At 40.7% G+C, this 19,305-nt stretch overlaps 1 long non-coding RNA gene across 1 annotated transcript; it reads left to right on the forward strand.

Annotated features, from left to right (window-relative positions):
• The first annotated feature begins 604 nt into the window (after positions 1–604).
• On the forward strand, positions 605–8,835 carry LOC120514835. The gene is made up of 3 exons (XR_005630527.1): positions 605–793; positions 6,411–6,554; positions 8,577–8,835. It is a non-coding gene; the product is annotated as an uncharacterized LOC120514835 (long non-coding RNA).
• The last annotated feature ends 10,470 nt before the right edge of the window (positions 8,836–19,305 follow it).

The following is a 19,305-nucleotide window of genomic DNA, read 5'->3' on the forward strand; positions in this document are numbered from 1 at the left end:
CCTAACAGTTCTACAAGGAGCAATTGATTGAATGCATTTAAAGTTCTTGGGATTAAACTGTTTCTGAACCGCGAGGTCCGTACAGGAAAGGCTTTAAAACATTTTGCAGTGGCTGAGACAGCGTGTCCTTAAAACTGTATACCGATAATTCTCTTTCCGATCAGCTGCTGCTGTGATTCACACTCAGATACAGTGATATCAATACTCCGAGTCGTGCAGTGAGAGTAATATGGAAAAAGATGATCCGCTGTGGCAACTCCTAACGGGAGGAGCTGAAAGAAGAAGAAGAAGAAGACTAAAGCAGTTATGGTATTTGGAATACTATGGCTATTCCCTGGACCATTATATTGTTACAAGTTAATTACAATCAGATGCGTTAATCCAATAAACAATATGCGGTTAGTTTCTGTGTATTTATAAAGCCGCGTCATGAAAATAATGAGTAATCACACAAGAACAGTACCATTGCTTTGACGCTGGGTGCCGCCAGTTTGCAAAACCGACCGGAGAACTTGCGTACGACAAGGCATGAGGTACCGTGGAAAAGTGCGTGGCTTTACGCCAAGTGTAGGTTTTATACATCGCGATTTGAACGTGGAAAAGTTCTTACCCAACATTTCTGTGCGTACGCACCGTTTATACATGAGGCCCTAGGAGCGGAGTACATCCGTGTACTAGACGTTCGGAGACTTTTATTTTGAAACAAACCGTTGTCGTCAGTACAGGAAGTCCGGCTGGCTTTACAAGCGGACCATTCGGTGCATCACGTTGTTTCAAGTTGCTCGGATACAAAGTAAGTGTCTCTTTATTAAATTACGCGTTTTGTGCTTTTTGACAGCTTGAACAGGGCCGCTCTTTGAGAAGGCGACTGTCTGAAGTTTAGGTGGAAATCCTGAAGTTTCAGATAGAAATCAAGTCAGGTAAACCGTGTGTGAGTGAGAGAGAGTTTGAATTTTGCGTGATCTTTTCTGTTGGAAGCGCTTCATTTTATTCGTGCGTGACTTAGAAATGCGGTGCTTTGCGATTCGTGTGCTGTCCGTTATATTCTTGGTATTGAACGACGTCTCGTGTCCGGTCTGCGCTAGATGTGATTGCGGATACGTTTGCATTATCATTCCGATTTAAAGAGCGGTGTACCGTTATTGAAATGTGGTGTTTCGTAAGGGAGTACAACACTTTGCTGTGGGAACTTGGTAACCTTTATTTAACAAGCCCAGTCTTACAGCCCCAGAACTCCGTCCCGTGCTCAGCTCTCTCTTCCGGCTCCCAGCATCCCATTTTTTGCTGCCCACGTCACACCCCTAACGCTAAATTGTGTCATATTTAAATCATCACTAGAAAAAAACGACATTAAACATCACTGGGAGTAATAAAAAAACGTTTGACTACAAAATGAAAAAGGCAGTTCGGACGCGACAAAAGAGAGCAGTGCAGGCCCATAAAGTGCACCGTTGTACGTTTAAGAATTCAAAGGTTTCAAACCCCACCCGTGAAGAGAACTTTTTGAGTGCAGGAGGTACATCGCTAACGTTTTATTTATCATTAAAAAAGGCAATTTCAGACAGTTCAGATGTGCTGTGTTCCACAGTTACCTCTGACATCAAAACTGAATCGTTGTCAGAAATGTGGAAAAGTCAGAATGGGGTGACATGGGTGAAACGTGGTCCGTTATTGATTACCTGGATTGTAAGTGCCTTTACTATAAAGCAGTTAATTTTATTCAAAGTTGACTTACAAATCATGGGTACTCATGACAATATGTATATCATGTTTCCACCACTAGGTGGCTGAATGCTAGCAATGCTTTGGCTCAAGTAGTACACCCTGCATGAAGTTTGCATGTTCTCCCCGTGTTTGTGAGGGTTTTCCTTCTGTTCTCTATTTTTTTCCCCACAGTCTAGAGGCACACAGTTTTGCTGGATTGGCATTGGCAAATTCGCCCTTGATGTGTGTGTGTGTCCACCCTGTAATGGGGTGATATGACATACTAGGGGCTTAACCACCCCCCCAACCCCAGTTAATGCAGCTACCCCCTTGTATTACTGTGCTGTCAAAGGGTGCGTTTGTCCTTTTTGAACAAAAGTGTGTGGCGAGGTGAGGGTTTCCTGCGAGATATCCATGAACGTCAAAACGCATAACGGTAGGAAAAGGGACTGGCCTCTTGGAAGATCAGGGGTTGGGCATCTGAAATGGGGGATGGGGGGGGTCTTCAACTTGCACCTCCAGATGAATTTCTTTTGCTAAAAATCTGTGTTTATATATATATATATATATTTATATATATATATATATGGTTCATAAATATTTGGACAGAGACTAATGTTTTCTAATTTTGGTTCTGTAAATTACCACAATAAATTTTAAATGAAACAACTCAGATGCAGTTGAAGTGCAGACTTTCAGCTTTAATTCAGTGGGGTGAACAAAACGATTGCATAAAATATGAGGCAACTAAAGCATTTTTTTAACACCATCCCTTAATTTCAGGGGCTCAAAAGTAATTGGACTAATTAAATAACTGGAAATAAAATGTTCATTTCTAATCCTTGGTTGAAAACCCTTTGCTGACAATGCCAGCCTGAAATCTTGAACTCGTGGACATCACCAGATGTTGGGTTTCCTCCTTCTTAATGCTCTGCCAGGTCTTCGGCTGTATGTTTTGGGTCATTGTCCATCTGTATCATGAAACGCCGCCCAATCAATTTGACGTCATTTAGCTGGATTTGAGCAGACAGTATGTCTCTGAACACCTCAGAATTCATTTGGCTGCTTCTGTCCTGTGTCACATCATCAATAAACACGAGTGTCCCAGTGCCACTGGCAGCCATCACACTGCCTGACTCCACCGTGTTTTACAGATGATGTGCTATGCTTTGGATAATGAGCTGTTCCACGCCTTCTCCATACTTTTTTCTTGCCATCATTCTGGTAGAGGTTGATCTTGGTTTCATCTGTCCAAAGAATGTTTTTCCAGAACTGTGCTGGCTTTGTTAGATGTTCTTTAGCAAAGTCCAATCTAGCCTTTCTATTCTTGAGGCTTATAAGTGGCTTGCACCTTGCAGTGTACCCTCTGTATTTACTTTCATGCAGTCTTCTCTTTATGGTAGACTAGGATATCGATACGCCGACCAAGCCCTGGAGAGTGTTGTTCAGTTGGTGGGCTGTTGTGAAAGGGTTTCTCTTCACCATGGATTCTGCGATCATCCACCACTGTTGTCTTCCATGGACGTCCAGGTCTTTTTGTGTTGCTGAGTTCACCAGTGCTTGCTTTCTTTCTCAGGATGTACCAAACTGGAGATTTTGCCACTCATAATATTGTAGCAATTTCTCAGATGGGTTTTTTCTGTTTTCGCAGCTTAAGGATGGCTTCTTTCACCTGCATGGAGAGCTCCTTTGACCGCATGTTGTCTGTTCACAGAAAAATCTTCCACATGCGAGCACCACACCTCAAATCAACTCCAGGCCTTTTATCTGCTGAATTGATAAGACATCACGATGGACTTGAACACACCTGCCCATGAAATAGCCTTTGAGTCAATTGTCCAATTACTTTTGAGCCCCTGAAATGAAGGGATTGTGTTCAAAAAATACTTTAGTTGCCTCACATTTTTATGCAATCGTTTTGTTCAACCCACTGAATTAAAGCTGAAAGTCTGCACTTCAACTGCATCTGAGTTGTTTAATTTAAAAGTCATTGTGATAATGTACAGAACGAAGATGAGAAAAAGTTGTCTATGTCCAAATATTTATGGACATTTTATTTATATAAAATCCAAAGTTAATGATTATAGGTTATCTATTATATATTATATATTATATTATATATTATATATATATAGGGGGCACGGTGGCGCAGTGGTAGTGTTGCTGCCTCGCAGTTAGGGTTCGCTTCCCGGGTCCTCCCTGCGTGGAGTTTGCATGTTCTCCCCGTGTCTGCGTGGGTTTCCTCCGGCGCTCGGTTTCCTCCCACATTCCAAAGACATGCAGGTTAGGTGGATTGGCGATTCTGAATTGGCCCTAGTGTGTGATTGGTGTGTGGGTGTGTTTGTGTGTGTCCTGCAGTGGGTTGGCACCCTGCCCAGGATTGGTTCCTGCCTTGTGCCCTGTGTTGGCTGGGTTTGGCTCCAGCAGACCCCCGTGACCCTATTCGGATTCAGCGGGTTAGGAAATGGATGGAATATATATATATATATATATATATAAGCAATTAATTTTTTTTTTATCTACCATAAACATCCCATGTTTATTTTGGGGATTCAGTGGCTCTCTTTGCAATTTTTATTTATTCATTAAGGAAGGAAAAGTTGGTGTTACAATTTTTTTTGTAAAAAAACTAATAGGAAGTTTTTTTTAAATATGTTCATAATCAAAAGACTAATTTAATTAACTTATCGAAAGTATAGACCAAATATTACCTGTTCATTGGGATTTTGCCATATTGATAAATAAATGTCAAGGACAATCATTGAAAATTGCTGGAATCAATTTGTACACGGCCCGTTTCTCACATGGACAACTTTATGTGGCATGTCCAAGGGTGGGATGTCCTAAGAACCTTGATATATTGGCTAAGGATGGAAAGACTAAAAACATTGTATAGAACAAGGCACTTCATTAAACAATACAAGCACATTTAGTGAGTCTTCATTGTTTGTTAATTTATTTTTATTTTTAAAGTTGTTTTTTTTTTTATTTTCTCAAACAATTAATAAAAAAAAAAAATTACAAAAACTTTATTTTCCTCCTGTTCAGCTAGTACAATATAAAATGTAGAAACACTTGGTATCGGTTTATATGCATCATGGCTGCTACGTGCTCCCAGAATTGTTTTGACATGTCCTCTGAGCACGTCTTCAGAAATTAATACGATGCGTGTGTGAGTTGCAGTACCAGCAAAAATATGGGTGACGTGTGTGTGTGTGTATAAGTTTTGGTACGTGACATCAGCATCGTTGTTTACTATCAGCATGTGATGGCGGGCTTATAGCTCCAACATGATAAATCTGCATGTTTCGATGTGTGATGAATGGATTGAGGCAGTGAAGAAAACCATCAAACTAAAATGCTGACATGCAGGTGTCTTCATGGTGCTTTTCTTCATCTATTTTTTGCATAGGCAATACAGCCATCACATATTCCCCATGATAATGACGTGATAGGTTTAAAAGTATCACATACTGTCTTGACATTCTGTGTCGCCGTTAGCATTTTTTATCTAAAACCTCTTGATCTGTGACCCAGTCTCGTTGCTGCTTCTCTATAAGCTTAATCTGATAAGAGAAACTAGAATTCTGACTCCAAGGGTCCATTTATCAGTAACTTGCAAGGACATGGAAAATGAAACTAATCAGCTACTTCAGTAATTAACATGCAAATAACTTTTTAGTTTTAACATCTTCCTTCCCTCAACTTACAACACAGTGACACCGGTCATTGTTTCCTCTAGATTTTCTTGAGTGATGCACACAAGTATAGACAGCATCTGTTTCCTCAAGCTCATGCGTTGTGTAGCGTTAAGTATATCCCTGGCTTATAAGACACTGCTATGTAAGTAATAAATACAATGCCTGGGTTGAACTTTTAATGTGTGTCAGAGAGGTGTATCCCCCAGTGTAACAACAAGTGGGTTGTTTATTTCAGTTTAGGGGTTATATAGAATCTGTCAAAGTTAATTTCTCAAAGCCAGATCAGGATGGTCAGAATAGCTTTATTATTGACATACACATGGAGTGACCCATTACAAGGAATAAGATGACTGAATTACAGCTGTTAATTACACTTCTGAAGTACACATGTTAATTACAGAAGTATCTGATTGGTTTCATTTTCCATGTCCTTACAAGTTACTGATAAACAGACACTTGGAGTCAGAATTCTGCTCCACTAGAGTATACCTGTTCTCTTAAGCTTGTGGAGAAGTAGCAGCGGGACTGGGTCACAGATCAAGAGGCTTTAATTAAAATTGCCTTCTATGAGTTTGAAAGGCAAAGGCTAATAGTTAACACCTATAGCTAACAAGGATATAAGTAATTGAGTATGGTCAATATACAGTACTGTATAAGCAAATAGTGAAAGTAATATTTAACAATATGAAGTCAATGCTAACAAATGGCATGTCATGAACTGCCTGATTTATCCTAGCATGTGCACATTTTACATTTAATATTGGGTATTTTCTGTTCAGTAACTGAGAAATTAAGAAGAGAAAGCTGAGGGTTGTTACAAACATTTTAACAATATGTTAAGTTATTGAAATAAGCTTATTACATAGAAGTCTTGTTCTTAGAAGAATTATTCATTACACAATTTCTGTGTAATGAATAATTCTTCTAAGAAATTAGCTGTTCTTTCCCAAAGCCTTCCCTTTTTCATAAATTGCTTAAGATACTGTTGTTATGTGCTGGTCACAGATGGAGCTGACGAAGTTTGACCGAGGCCAGGTGGTGGGAGTGTTATTGGCAGGAAAGTCGCAGAAACAGATTGTTGAAATCACAGGCTTACCGGAATCTTCAGTGAATAAAGTCATTGCTGACTGGAATCAAGGACTCATCGATGTAAGCATCTCTTCTCTTTGTTTCATTTGTGCAACAAGCATGAATTAGGTAGTTCTGGTTAGAGGATATTGCTCATTTATATCTATTGCTATCAGAAAATACATTGTACTAGTAGTAGGGTGATGTACCACATTAGCCATTATGGATGCAATGAGAAGTTAAGTAAAATGACACCTTGTATTGGCTAACTAAAAGATTACAATATGCAAACCTTTGATGCAGCTCAGGGCATTTCTTCAGGAAAGGTGTAATACATTGAATACTGAGCCATTGAAAATTCCCAGGTGGAACTTGAGTTTAAGTTTCAGTCCCACTAAGCCTGCAATACCAGTGAAAACTCTGCAGTAAAATGCTGTATATATAAATGTATAAAGGCATACAGATTATTTAATTAATTGATATTTCATTATTTTAATTACCTCTGTTCAAACAAAACGTAAGTGTGTTGTATTGTTGACTTCCTGCAACATCCACCTTCCTTAAGACTAGACTCCCTGAAGCCTACGAAAAAACTCGTAATCCCGCCCCACCTTAAATCCCTTCGCACCTTTCCATCAGCATCTTTTGTTTTGTAAATGTGTGTCAATCAGCACAAGCAGCAAGCAGCCTGCTGTCCCATCCATTCCATCCAGTTTTGTTGTACTTGTACCTCTGTTGAAAGTGTTTATTTGATATTTGGACTTAAGTCATCACACGTTATACACTTAATGTTAAACTTTTGTCATTAATACTTGAACATGAAAAAGTTTGTGTTTTAGGTATGTGTTCAACATTTCTTGTATTTCCTGTCATTACGTGGATCTTTGTAGACATGGAACACACATTTGCCCTCGTTGGGTGTTTTTTTTTGTAGGATGTGGAGGAAGAATATGACACAGTGTGTTAGCAGTAGTGCCCTTTCTCAGCCCTGGGTGGTACTACATACCTGGGAAGAGCTTGGATGGTGATCCTCAGATGGTGCCTATGTGACACCCCTGAATATCTAACCAAAAACAATTAATTTTTTTTTACCAACGAAAAAATCTAATTATGTGTAACAGAAAGATGTAAGTACCAAAATGTCAACATAAATACAGCAGGAAAAGTCTGTGTGTCCACTTATATACTCATGCAGATTTAGTAGAACATGCATTCATGCAGATTTCACATCCTTCGTGTGATACATTTCGAGACAGTCACCAGCAAGAGAGTAGAAGCATGTCTCTTTATGCACTTTCCTATAATATGTTTTCTGTTGCTTGTGGATAAGAGAATAGAATATCAATGCCTTATTTACACACTGCTCAGTGTGTTATTAGGGTCCAACAATGAAAAGCTTAAGTGACTTCCACATTTCCTCAGACACAGATAGTTACTGTATTGTGAACAGTGCTTCGCGGCCTGCCGTCTTTCTTGCATACCACAGCGGTTCAGTTGTACAGCATTGTATGTATCAGTTTCACGGTCCGTGTCAACATCTGATAACCAATTCACATTGTCATTGTACTGACTGAGAAAAAGGGAGCTATTAAAAAAAATAAATAAAGAGTGAGGAAGAGGAGAAGGAACGGCAAAGCAAATTTCAAAACTGAAGGTCAAAAGATAATCATCAGAGCTAAATCCTAAACCAGAGTCAAAGAACTGAGCCTTGTTTCAAATAACCAGTAATCAAGATCAGAAAGAATCAAAGAGTTAGTATCTGCCCCATCCCGGATAGTGGATACTGGTTTTGGGTGACCCTTATACTGGCTCACAAACATTACAGCTCCCAGTGGAAACGGGTGACACAAAAGCCACAAAATGAAGGCACTGCTTCAGCAATTGCAGTTGATCTCTACCCTGCTTAGGCGATTGCCCTCGATTCACCGAGGGTTCTTCCCCTTTTGGTGGGTTGTGAAGTTGCTTACTTGGAGAAAAAGTGAGTCGCTACACTGAAAATGTTAAACACTTTTCTAGACAATTGTGTTTTACTGTGGATTTTGCTCTGTGCATCATGTTGGGTCTCGTTGAATGAAAGTGTCTGTCCTCATTTCTCTCTTTCAGCCAAAGACAGGAATGTACGTTGAGCCGAACCAACAAGATGCAGAAGTTAAAACAGACATTGGTAAGAAGAAAAAGAAATGAGGCCTCATTGGGGAAGCAGTTGATGGACTCTGTTGGAACACAATGTTTAAAGACGTGATTATGGAACAGTGGACAGGAGTAAAATGGACTGCAAACTTGAGGCCGCAAGATGTGATGGTGACTCCTGGTTTGAAAACTGAAGTGAAACATTTTCCTCAATAAACAAACAAAGATTAAATGCTTTTCTGGCATTTGTTTAATTGTATAAAAATCTGATCATGTTGTATTGGTGCAGTCAATTATACAAAAATGGAGAAAATTCTAAAGGATTCACAAACTTGGTGGCACCACTCGATCTGCTCAGTGATGGTTTTTCAGTGAGCTTGTTTCAGTCTAATGGACTTAAATGTGATGCACTTTTCATTTTGGACAGTTGGTGCAATGAAACCGGCCACAAGATAGCACTGTTTGCCAGTTTTCATCTACTGAGATGAACAGAAGTATGTAAAAATTATTTATGAATCGCCTTTCGTAGACGTGACACCACAATACGCTGTACAATCCTGTGTAATCCAACTCTAACATAACAAGAAGAAAAAAAAAAACAAAAAACAAGTACAAGAACAAACTAATAATAGAGACCAGGCAGAGACTACTCGGCTGTGTTCAAAAGCCTGCTTAAACAAAAATGGCTTAAGTTGTTCACTAAAAGAATCAACTGACTCAGCTGGGCGCAGTGCTAATGGATGACCATTCCAGAGCCTTGGTGCAAAGGACCAAAAAGCATAATCACCAGGTAGCTTAAGGCAGGTACGAGGGGTGACTAAGAGGCCCTGCTGCCCAGACCAGAGTGCCTGATAGGCTGTATGGTGGTGCAGGAGGCCAGTGATATACTCGGGGCCTTGTCCACAGAGAGCTCCACAGCTAAGCACCAAAATTTTATAACAAGTTCTTTAATAAACCAGAAGCAGGTGTAATGCATACAAAATGTAGTAATTTGCGTCCTACGACTACATCAAGTTAAAAGCTTATTAGCTGCATTTTGGACTAACTGTAGCTGAGAAAGGGAGGATTTATTCAGGGCATTACAGTAGTCAAAACACGAGGAGTTAAGAGCATATACAAGCATTACCAGTTCTGATGTTAAGACGACTTCTTCTTTGTTTGGCAGCTCCCGTTAGGGGTTGCCACAGCGGATCATCTTTTCCCATGTCTTCTTGTCTTCTGTTTCACCCATCACCTGCATGTCCTCCCTCATCACATGCATAAACCTCCTCTTTGGTCTTCCTCTTTTCCTCTTGCCTGGCAGCTCAATCCTTAACAACCTTCTCCCAATATACTCAGCATCTCTCATCTGTTATTACATGAAAGAAACTGGAGCAGCTAACAAACCTTACATGTGAATAACCACCAGATTGCACAAGTTTGACTTGGCAAGTGGAGAGACGGAACCCGTCTTGAGACTAAATCTCATAGTGAAGGCAAGTTGGAGCACTTGGGGAAAGGCGATCTGTAAAAATAAAATGAAGTGAATTGTCATCATACAGTTGGGTCCTCCTTGGCCATTTTTAATAATGGTTCACTGGCCGTTGTAAAACTGTTAATGTTTTGCATGTAGGCAATTGGCATGTATTCTTATACAATAATTGCAGTGTTGGTGCACACTTTTCATGTGACGGGCTTCTCCTGCCAGTGTTTCTTCTTCTTCTTTCAGCTGCTTCCGTTAGGGGTCGCCACAGCGGATCATCTTCTACCATATCTTTCTGTCCTCTGCATCTTGTTCTGTTACACTATCACCTGCATGTCCTCTCTCGCCACATCCATAAACCTTCTCTTAGGCTTTCCTCTTTTCATCTTGCCTGACAGCTCTATTCTCAATATGCTCCTCTCAATATACCCAGCATCTCTCCTCTGCAAATGTCTAAACCAACGCAATCTCGCCTCTCTGACTTTGTCCCTCAACCGTCCAACTTGAGCTGAATCTCTAATGTCATCATTTCTAATCCTGTCCATCCTCGTAACGCCCAATGCAAATCTTAGGGTCTCCAACCCAAATAACATAGCTGGACTCACCACTGTCCTGTAGACCTTCCCTTTCACTCTTGCTGATATCCATCTGTCACAAATCTCTCCTGACACTGTTCTCCACCCATTCCACCCTGCCTACACTCTCTTTTTCACCTCTCTTCCATAATCCCCATTACTCCGTACTGTTGATCCCAAGTATTTAAACTCATCCACCTTTGCCAGCTCTACTACACCATTTCACTGACCTCCCTCTCGTTTACACACATGTATTCTGTCTTGTTCCTACTGACCTTCATTCCTCTCCTCTCCAGAGCATATCTCCTCTCCAGGGTCTCTTCAACCTGCTCCCTACTATTTCTACAAATCGCAATGTCATCAGCAAACATCATAGTCCACGGGGACTTCTGTCTAATCTTGTCTGTCAACCTGTCCATCAGCATTGCAAATAAGAAAGGGCTCAGAGCCGATCCCTGATGTAATCCCATCTCCATGTTGAATGCATCCGTCACTCCTACCGCAGACCCCACCACTGTCTCACTTCCCTCGTACCTATCCTGTACAACTCTTACGTACTTCTCTGTCACTTCCCACTTCCTTATACAATACCACAACTCCTCTCGGGGCACCCTGTCATATGCTTTCTCCAGGTCATCAAAGACACAATGCAACTCTTTCTGTCCTTCTCTATACTTCTCCTTCAACACCCTCAGAGCAAACATTGTATCTGTGATGCTCTTTCTTGGCATGAAACCAATACTGCTGCTCACTTATCATCACCTCCCTTCATAACTTAGCTTTTACCACTCTTTCCCTTAACTTGATGTTGTGGCTCATTAATTGTATCCCCGTGTAGTTACTACAACTCTGCACATCCCCCTTATTCTTTCAAATCAGTACCTGTACACATCCTCTCCAATCCTCAGGCATCCAGTCTGGTAACTCTTCACTGCCACCCAGTCCCTGTTTTACCTCCTCCCTAAACTCAACCTTGCCGTCTTCCTTATTTAACTTCCACCATTTGATCCTTGGCTCTGCCCTAACTCTCTTCCTCTTCTTGATCTCCAATGTCATCCTACAGACCACCATCCTATGCTGCTTAACTTCACTTTCCCCTGCCACCACTTTGCAGTCTTCAGTCTCCTTCAGATTGACTCTTCTGCATAGGATATAATTTACCTGTGTGCATCTTCCTCAACTCTTATATGTCATCCTATGCTCCTCCCTCTTCTTAAAATACATATTCACCACAGTCATGCTCATCCTTTCCACAAAATCCACTATCATCTGATCTTCTGCATTCCTCTCCTTGACACCATACCTACCCATCACCTTCTTATCTCCTCTGTTCCCTTCATCAACATGTTCCTTGGGTACACTATCCATCACTTCATCCAACTCACTCCAGAAATCTTCTTTCTTATCCATTGCAGACCCAACTTGTAGGTCATATGCACTAACCACATTCATCATCACACCTCCAATTTCCAGCTTCATAATCATTACTCTGTCTGATACTATTTTCACCTTTTCAACACAACATACTGTTCCTTCGGAATAACCCCTACTCCATTTCTCTTACCATCCACACCATGATAGAACAATTCGAATCCACCTCCTATCCACCTGGCCTTACTCCCCTTCTATTTAGTCTTTTGTACGCACAATTTATCAGCCTGCCTTCTCTCCATCATATCTGCTAACTCTCTTCCCTTACCAATATATGCCAATATATACAAATATGCCAACATTCAAAGTTCCTACCCTCAGTTCCACTCTCTTTACCTTCTTCCTCTCCTCCTACCTCCAGACTCCTCTCACCCTCTTCTTCTGCTTCTTTGGCCAACAGTAGCCCGATTTCCACCAGTACCCTGTTGGCTAACAGTACTGATGGCAGCTGTTGTTAACCCGGGGCTTGATCGATCCAGTATGGAAATCTGTATTGTTGTCCGCATATTGATCTGGACAAATTTCACACCGAATGTCCTTCCTGATGTAACCCTTCCCATTTATCCAGGCTTGGGACTGGCATGAAGAAACACACTGGTTTGTGGCAGGGTTTCCTGTCAATGTTTGTACTTCACCATAGTCTGATTGTTTTCAGTGAATATAAGAAGATCAGAAATCTAACAAATGAGAAGAGACCTTTCAGTCCATTTGTCACTCATTTGTTTAGCTAGCAGCTAAGATGTCCCAGTATCTCACTCAGATATTTAAGGTAGTTAAGGGTTCTGCTTCAGCTCCATGCTTCATTCCCACAAGTCTTTGCGTAAAGAAGAGCTTCCAGGCTTCAGTTCTAAATGCACTTCCCCTTCATTTCCACTGATGTCCTTGAGTTTGTGATTCATACTTAAGCTGAATGAATGTTGCTGGATCTCCTTTATGGATGTCTTTGAGAATTTTGAAGACCAGGATGAGGTCCCCACACGGTCTCCTCTGCTCAGACTAAACAGATTTAATTCTCTTAATCTGTCACAGTAGGACATGTCCTTCAGTCCCATGATGCACTTGATTGCTCTCCTCTGCACAGCTTCAGGTGCTGATGTGCCTAGTAGTGTGGAGACCAGAACTGCACACAGTATTCCACATGTGGTCTCCATAGTGTGTTATTAACTTTTAGCATAATGTCCCTTGATATATACAGTATCGTACATTTTCTATATTAAAAACTAACATTTTATTTGCCTTTTGAATTGCTTCTGCATACTGCTTAGACAATAAAAATGTTTTGTCCACATGTTGCATCATCTGCAAGTTTCACAATTGTATTAACTATAGCCGAATCAATGCCATCAATATAAATTATAAAAAGTAATGAGGGTCCGAGGGCGGATCCCCTGAGAGACTCCACTGATGACCCCATTCTCTTCTTCTCATCTTGGCTCTTTGTTAACCAACAGGAGCTGCAGTTTTGTAGGTTAACCTCTGGTGCTAATGGCTTTTAGTTTCAGATTTAATTTTCAGGGTCAGACTGAGTCAAAGGCTTCTGGAAGCCAAAGTCAGTTCTACTGTGTGCTTTGCTTTTGTCGACTGCAGCTGTTGCCAGTTTCAAAAATTTAAAAGATTGTTTTGGCAAGACCTTCTCTTTCAAAAACACATTTTGGCTGTTAGTTTGTATGTTATTTTCCTGTGGGTGTTTTTCTAATTGATTTCTTATTATAGTTTACATTATTTTGCATGGTACAGTACATTTCTCTTTGAAATTAATAAAGTTGACCTAATCTAACCTAAGTAGGACTTAGAAGTTCAAGGCACACAAATATTTTTATTTTCTTTTTTCCGTCGTGGAAACGCCTTCCCCCATTTCCCACAAGCAGAACACTGTTCAGCACACAACAGTCTCTTTTTTCTTTTTCTCTTTCTTTTCTCCTCCTCCGGGTGAGCTTCGTCTACTCCCACCCAACTCTGGCTCCCGGAGTAATGGCTGCTGGCTCCTTTTATAAGGCACCCAGAAGTGCTCTAGGTGCTCGTTATTCCACTTCTATAAGGGCTCACCAACAGCTGCAGAACCTCCTGGTGGCACCCACGGATCCCAACAGGGCTGTTTCACATTCCAGCTCTCATGGAGCCCTGTGGAGGTCTGATGCACTTCTGCAATCCAGGGGGGCTGCCACCTAGCACTCTGTGGGAAGTAATGCTGTGGATACTGTAATAAGTGTACAAGTTTAATATGCCACTGTGCTCTGTGCAAATATATTTAATAAATCAGCCTTTTTCTACTCACATGCACAGGGGTTTACCAAATAAGAACTGCTAGGCAAGCCTTATAAGATAAGACAGTTAGGGGCAACTGCGAAATGGGCAGTTAGGGGCAACTGCGAAATGGGCAATCAGACTGAGGACCATTGTATACTATTGTTTGTCTGTCAAAGTCAGCTTGAAACTGTATCCTCTTTTGCCTTGTTTCGAATTGCATGTTCACGAAGTTGGGGCCTGCACATGAAGAAAGAGTATAAAGCTTTGGAACATTGCCTGGCACACCTTTGAATATACACTTGCGCCTCAGAGTCGTTGGATGACTGCTTTTGTGAAGAAAGCTTATCATCTGTATTTTAGTGATCAAGACAAGGAATGGGCGCCTCACATTTGCTGTGCGACATGTGCTGTCATTCTGAGAGTCTGGCTCAGAGGCAATAGAAAGATGATGCCGTTTGCTGTTTCGATAATATGGTGAGAACAGAAAGACCATGTGATGGACCGTTACTTCTGTTTGACTGACGAGTCTGGTTTATCTGCCAAAAACAAGAAGTCAATTGAATATCCTAATCTGCCTTCAGCAATGAGACCCGTGCCACATGACGACAGTCTTCCAGTTCTGAAACCAGCAGATGATTGGACCTTAGACGAACCAGATAAAGAAACTGCAATGCAGGGTACTGACAGTGACATTGAACAGGATTTTGAGCTGTGCTCATCAGGCAATCCACATCTGATAACACAGTCCGAATTGAACAATTGGGTCAGAGATTTGGGTCTGTCAAAAGCAAAAGCCGAGCTGCTGGGTTCTAGACTGCAGGAATGGTGTTTGCTGTCACCAGGTATGAAAATTTCTGTGTTTCGATACCGACTTCATGATATAACCACATTTTTTGCACAAGTCGACAGTCTCTGTTTCTGTTGTGACATTGAAGGATTATACTCGGCCTTGGGTTGTGATCACAACTCGGAAGAGTGGCACCTCTTCATTGATTCGTTAATGTTAAGCCTGAAAGCTGTTCTGCTACACAATGGCAACGTTTGTCCTTCAGTACCTGTTGGCTATGCAGCACACACGAAAGAAATGTATAAGAATATGGAACTATTGCTGAAGCACGTCCAGTATAGCAGATACAACTGGAATATCTGTGGAGATCTTAAATTCATTGTTCTGTTACTAGGACTGCAGCTCGGCTATACAAAGTACACTGTGTGCACAATTATTAGGCAAGTTGTATTTTTGAGGATTAATTTTAATATGGAACAAACACAGTGCTATCAGTCAATCCAAAATGTTAATAAACCTGAAACCTGAATGTTTCACAACGGAAATGTGAGTGTGAACATCATCAGGGGAATACATATGTGCGCACAATTATTAGGCAACTATTAGTGTGCAGATTTATTATGCAACTAAAGGAAAAATGAAAATTTTCCCATCTCACTTGTTTATTTTCATCTGTTATAGTGAGAATAATAAACAAACACCTCAAAATTTACAAATAAACATCTCTGACATTTCAAAAAAAATAAATCAATCAATCAATGACCAATATAGCCACCCTTCTTTCCAATAACAGTCATAAGCCTTTCCATTCATGGAGTCTGTCAGTTTCTTGATCTGTTGACGATCAGCTTTTTGTGGAGCAGTGACTACAGCCTCCCAGACACTCTTCAGAGAGGTGTATTGTTTTTCTCCCCCGTAAATCTAGCGTTTAAGAAGTGCCCACAAGTTCTCGATAGGGTTTAGGTCAGATGAGGAAGGGGCCATGTTATTATTCCTTCATCTTTAAGGCCTTTACTGGCTGGCCACGCAGTGGAGAACTTCGATGCAAGTGATGGAGCATTGGCCTGCATAAAAATCATGGTCTTTTCCTGTATCACTGTTTGAAGAAAGTGTCTTGAAAACTGGCAGTAGGTTTGGGAGTTGATTTTGAGTTCATCTTCAATGCAAAAGGTCCAACTAGCTCATCTTTAAAAATACCAGCTCATACCAGTACCCCACCTCCACGTTGGAGTGGAGCTCTGTGCCCATTACTGATCCACAGGTCCATCCATCTGGTCCATCAAGAGTCACTCTCATCTCATCGGTCCATAAAACCTTTGAAAAAAATCTGTCTTCAGATATTTCTTGGCCCAGTTTTGACATTTCAACTTATGTTTCTTGTTCAGTGGTGGTTGGGTTTCAGCCCTCCTTACCTTGGCCATGTCTTTGAGCACTGAACACCTTGTACTTCTGGGCACTCCAGGTAGGTTGCAGCTCTGAAATATGAAAGTACTGGAGGATAATGGGTTCCTGGTAGCTTCACGTTTGATTCTTCTCAAATCTTTGGCAGCTAATTTGCATCTTTTGTTCTCAACACGTTTCTTGCGACCCTATTGACTATTTGCAACAAAATGTTTGATGGTTCTGTGATCACACACCAATATCTTAGCAATTCCAAAAGTGCTGCATCCCTCTGAAAGACTTTTTACAATTTTTGACTTTTCAGAGTCAGTTAAATCTCTTTTTTGGCCCATTTTGCCTGAGGAAAACTAGCTGCCTAATAATTCTGCACACCTTGATATAGGGTGTTGATCTCCTTAGGCCACACCCTCCCTCATTACACAAATACACATCACCTGACGTGCTTAAATCCAATAAGCATTGAAGTTAATACAGCTTGGAGTTGGAATATACGCATTAAAAATGATGATATGGTCAAAATACTCACTTGCCTAATAATTGTGCACACAGTGTACTGTTGTGATAGGGACAGCCGTGCCAAAGAGTCGCACTATTCTTGACAGAACTGGCCACTCCGTAAAAAGTTATTTCCAGGGCAGAAAAATGTGGCACATGAATCGCTTGTCAACCCAGCAAAGATATTTTTGCCTTTTCTTCACATAAAACTGGGACTCATGAAGAATTTTGTGAAAACACTGAACAAGGAAGACAATGGTTTTCGTTATTTAATACAGATGTTCCCAAGAATAACTGATGCCAAGATCAAAGAGGGCATTTTTGTTGTCCCCCAGATCAGACATGTCATGAGTGACAAGCGATTAGTTGGACCAGAAAAAATTGCCTGGAAAGTCTTCAAAGACGTTGTTGACAATTTTCTGGGCAATTACAGAGCCCCAAACTCCATTCAGCTGGTAGACAAACTTCTCAAAGTATACAAGACAATGAAGTGCAACATATCACTCAAGATTCATTTCCTCCACTCACACTTGGACTTCTTCCCTACAAATCTTGGTGCTGTCAAAGGTTTCACCAGGACATTGCTACGATGGAGAGACGATACCAGGGTAACTGGAATCCATCAATGCTTGGTGACTATTGTTAGACACTGCAACATGATGCACCAAACATTGAATACAAAAGAAAATCAGGAGCAAAACACTTTGAATTCTGTTAAATTTAATAGCTTATGCGAAACATAAACATGACTAAATACGTTATTGTCAGTAAAGATATAAATGTCTATTCCTCAGAGTTCCTACGTGATGCAGTAAAACCAAATCTATATTTATGCATAACCAGTTGGTACCTGTCATAATCAGCAAGGAGGACTTTTCGGGAATCAAGACTTTTCAAAAAAAATTATTGTGCAGTGTTTGCTGTGTGTTGTTGCTGCACTATTTCTTTATAGATGTTTTTTCTGTTTATTATCATTTGACTCGTTTTTGGGAGGTGTGTGGGATTTTATTGCACGAAGTTATTACGAAGTTCATTACGAAGTTCATTAGTATTCACAGTCTAACAGAAGACTTGACGAGTCGTATTGTATTTATTTACATGTTGTCTGTAATAAATGTTATTTATATGACTCTACAGTTGTGGCCAAATGTTTTGAGAATGACACAAATATGAATTTTCAAAGTTTTTTTGATGGCAATTTGCATCGACTCCAAAATGTTCTGAAGAGTGAGCAGATGATCTGCCATTAATTGCAAAGTCTCTCTTTGCCATGAAAATGAACTTCATCCTAATTAACCACTGCATGTCAGCCCTGCCCCCAAAGGACCTGCTGACGTCATTTCAGTGACACTGTGGTGAGAGTGTCGATGAGGACAAGGCTGGAGATCACTCTGTCATGCTGATTGAGTTAAAATAGAGAGGTGAAGAAGGACTCGGAGCATCAAAAAAAAATCCAGCAAGCACCAGGAGGATGGCCTGGTGGGTGTCAAGAAGAGCAGCAAAGAAGTAAAAAAAAAAATACATCAGAGACAGACTGATATTCTGGAATTGGACTGCTGAGGACCTCATAAATGCTCTTCAGAATGAATGGGCACCAATTCCCACAGAAACCCTCCAAAATCTTGGATAAAGCCCTCCGAAAAGAGTGGAAGAAGCTGTTATAGTTGCAAAGGGGGGCTGACACTATTTTAAAGTGTAGGTATTTGAATGCAATGTCATTAAAGTCCATGTTGGTGTAATGATCAGGGGCCCCAATACTTTTAGCCATATAGTGTATAAATTCCTTATTTAGATTTCAACCCGTCTTAGATGGGCATCACAGGTAGTTTCTAATAATTGGTAAACATTCCAAAAATCCTATTTTCACTTTGTTATTTTGGGGTATTGAGTGTTGCTTGATGTGTAGAGAAAAAAATATTTTAAGCAATTTCTGGAGAAGGGGACTTCTGTAAGCAGACATCTGAGTAGACACACAGGTGCATGCAATTGAGGAACACAGGATCATGGAGTTCTACATGTCTCAAGACAGTAGAAGCCAACATCCCGTGTAGATTTGCCGCTAGGGGTAAATGGAGTTTATTTGTTTGCCAGAAAAAATAAAAGCTGTAGGAGAGTTAGTGTTTCCTGCACAAAATGTTACAGAAGTACTTACTGGAGAAGAAGAGCTGAAACTGTGCAGAAGAAACCAACAAGGTGCAAACTAGGACTTAAGGGCATGTCGGACTTCAAGGAGACTGCATGGGGACCCCCTCCAGGTGTTCAAAATCCTCCAAGGCATTGATTAAGGAGATACAGCAGAATTCT

This window comes from Polypterus senegalus, chromosome 1 (genome assembly GCF_016835505.1).
Source record: "Polypterus senegalus isolate Bchr_013 chromosome 1, ASM1683550v1, whole genome shotgun sequence".
Lineage (NCBI taxonomy): Eukaryota > Metazoa > Chordata > Cladistia > Polypteriformes > Polypteridae > Polypterus > Polypterus senegalus.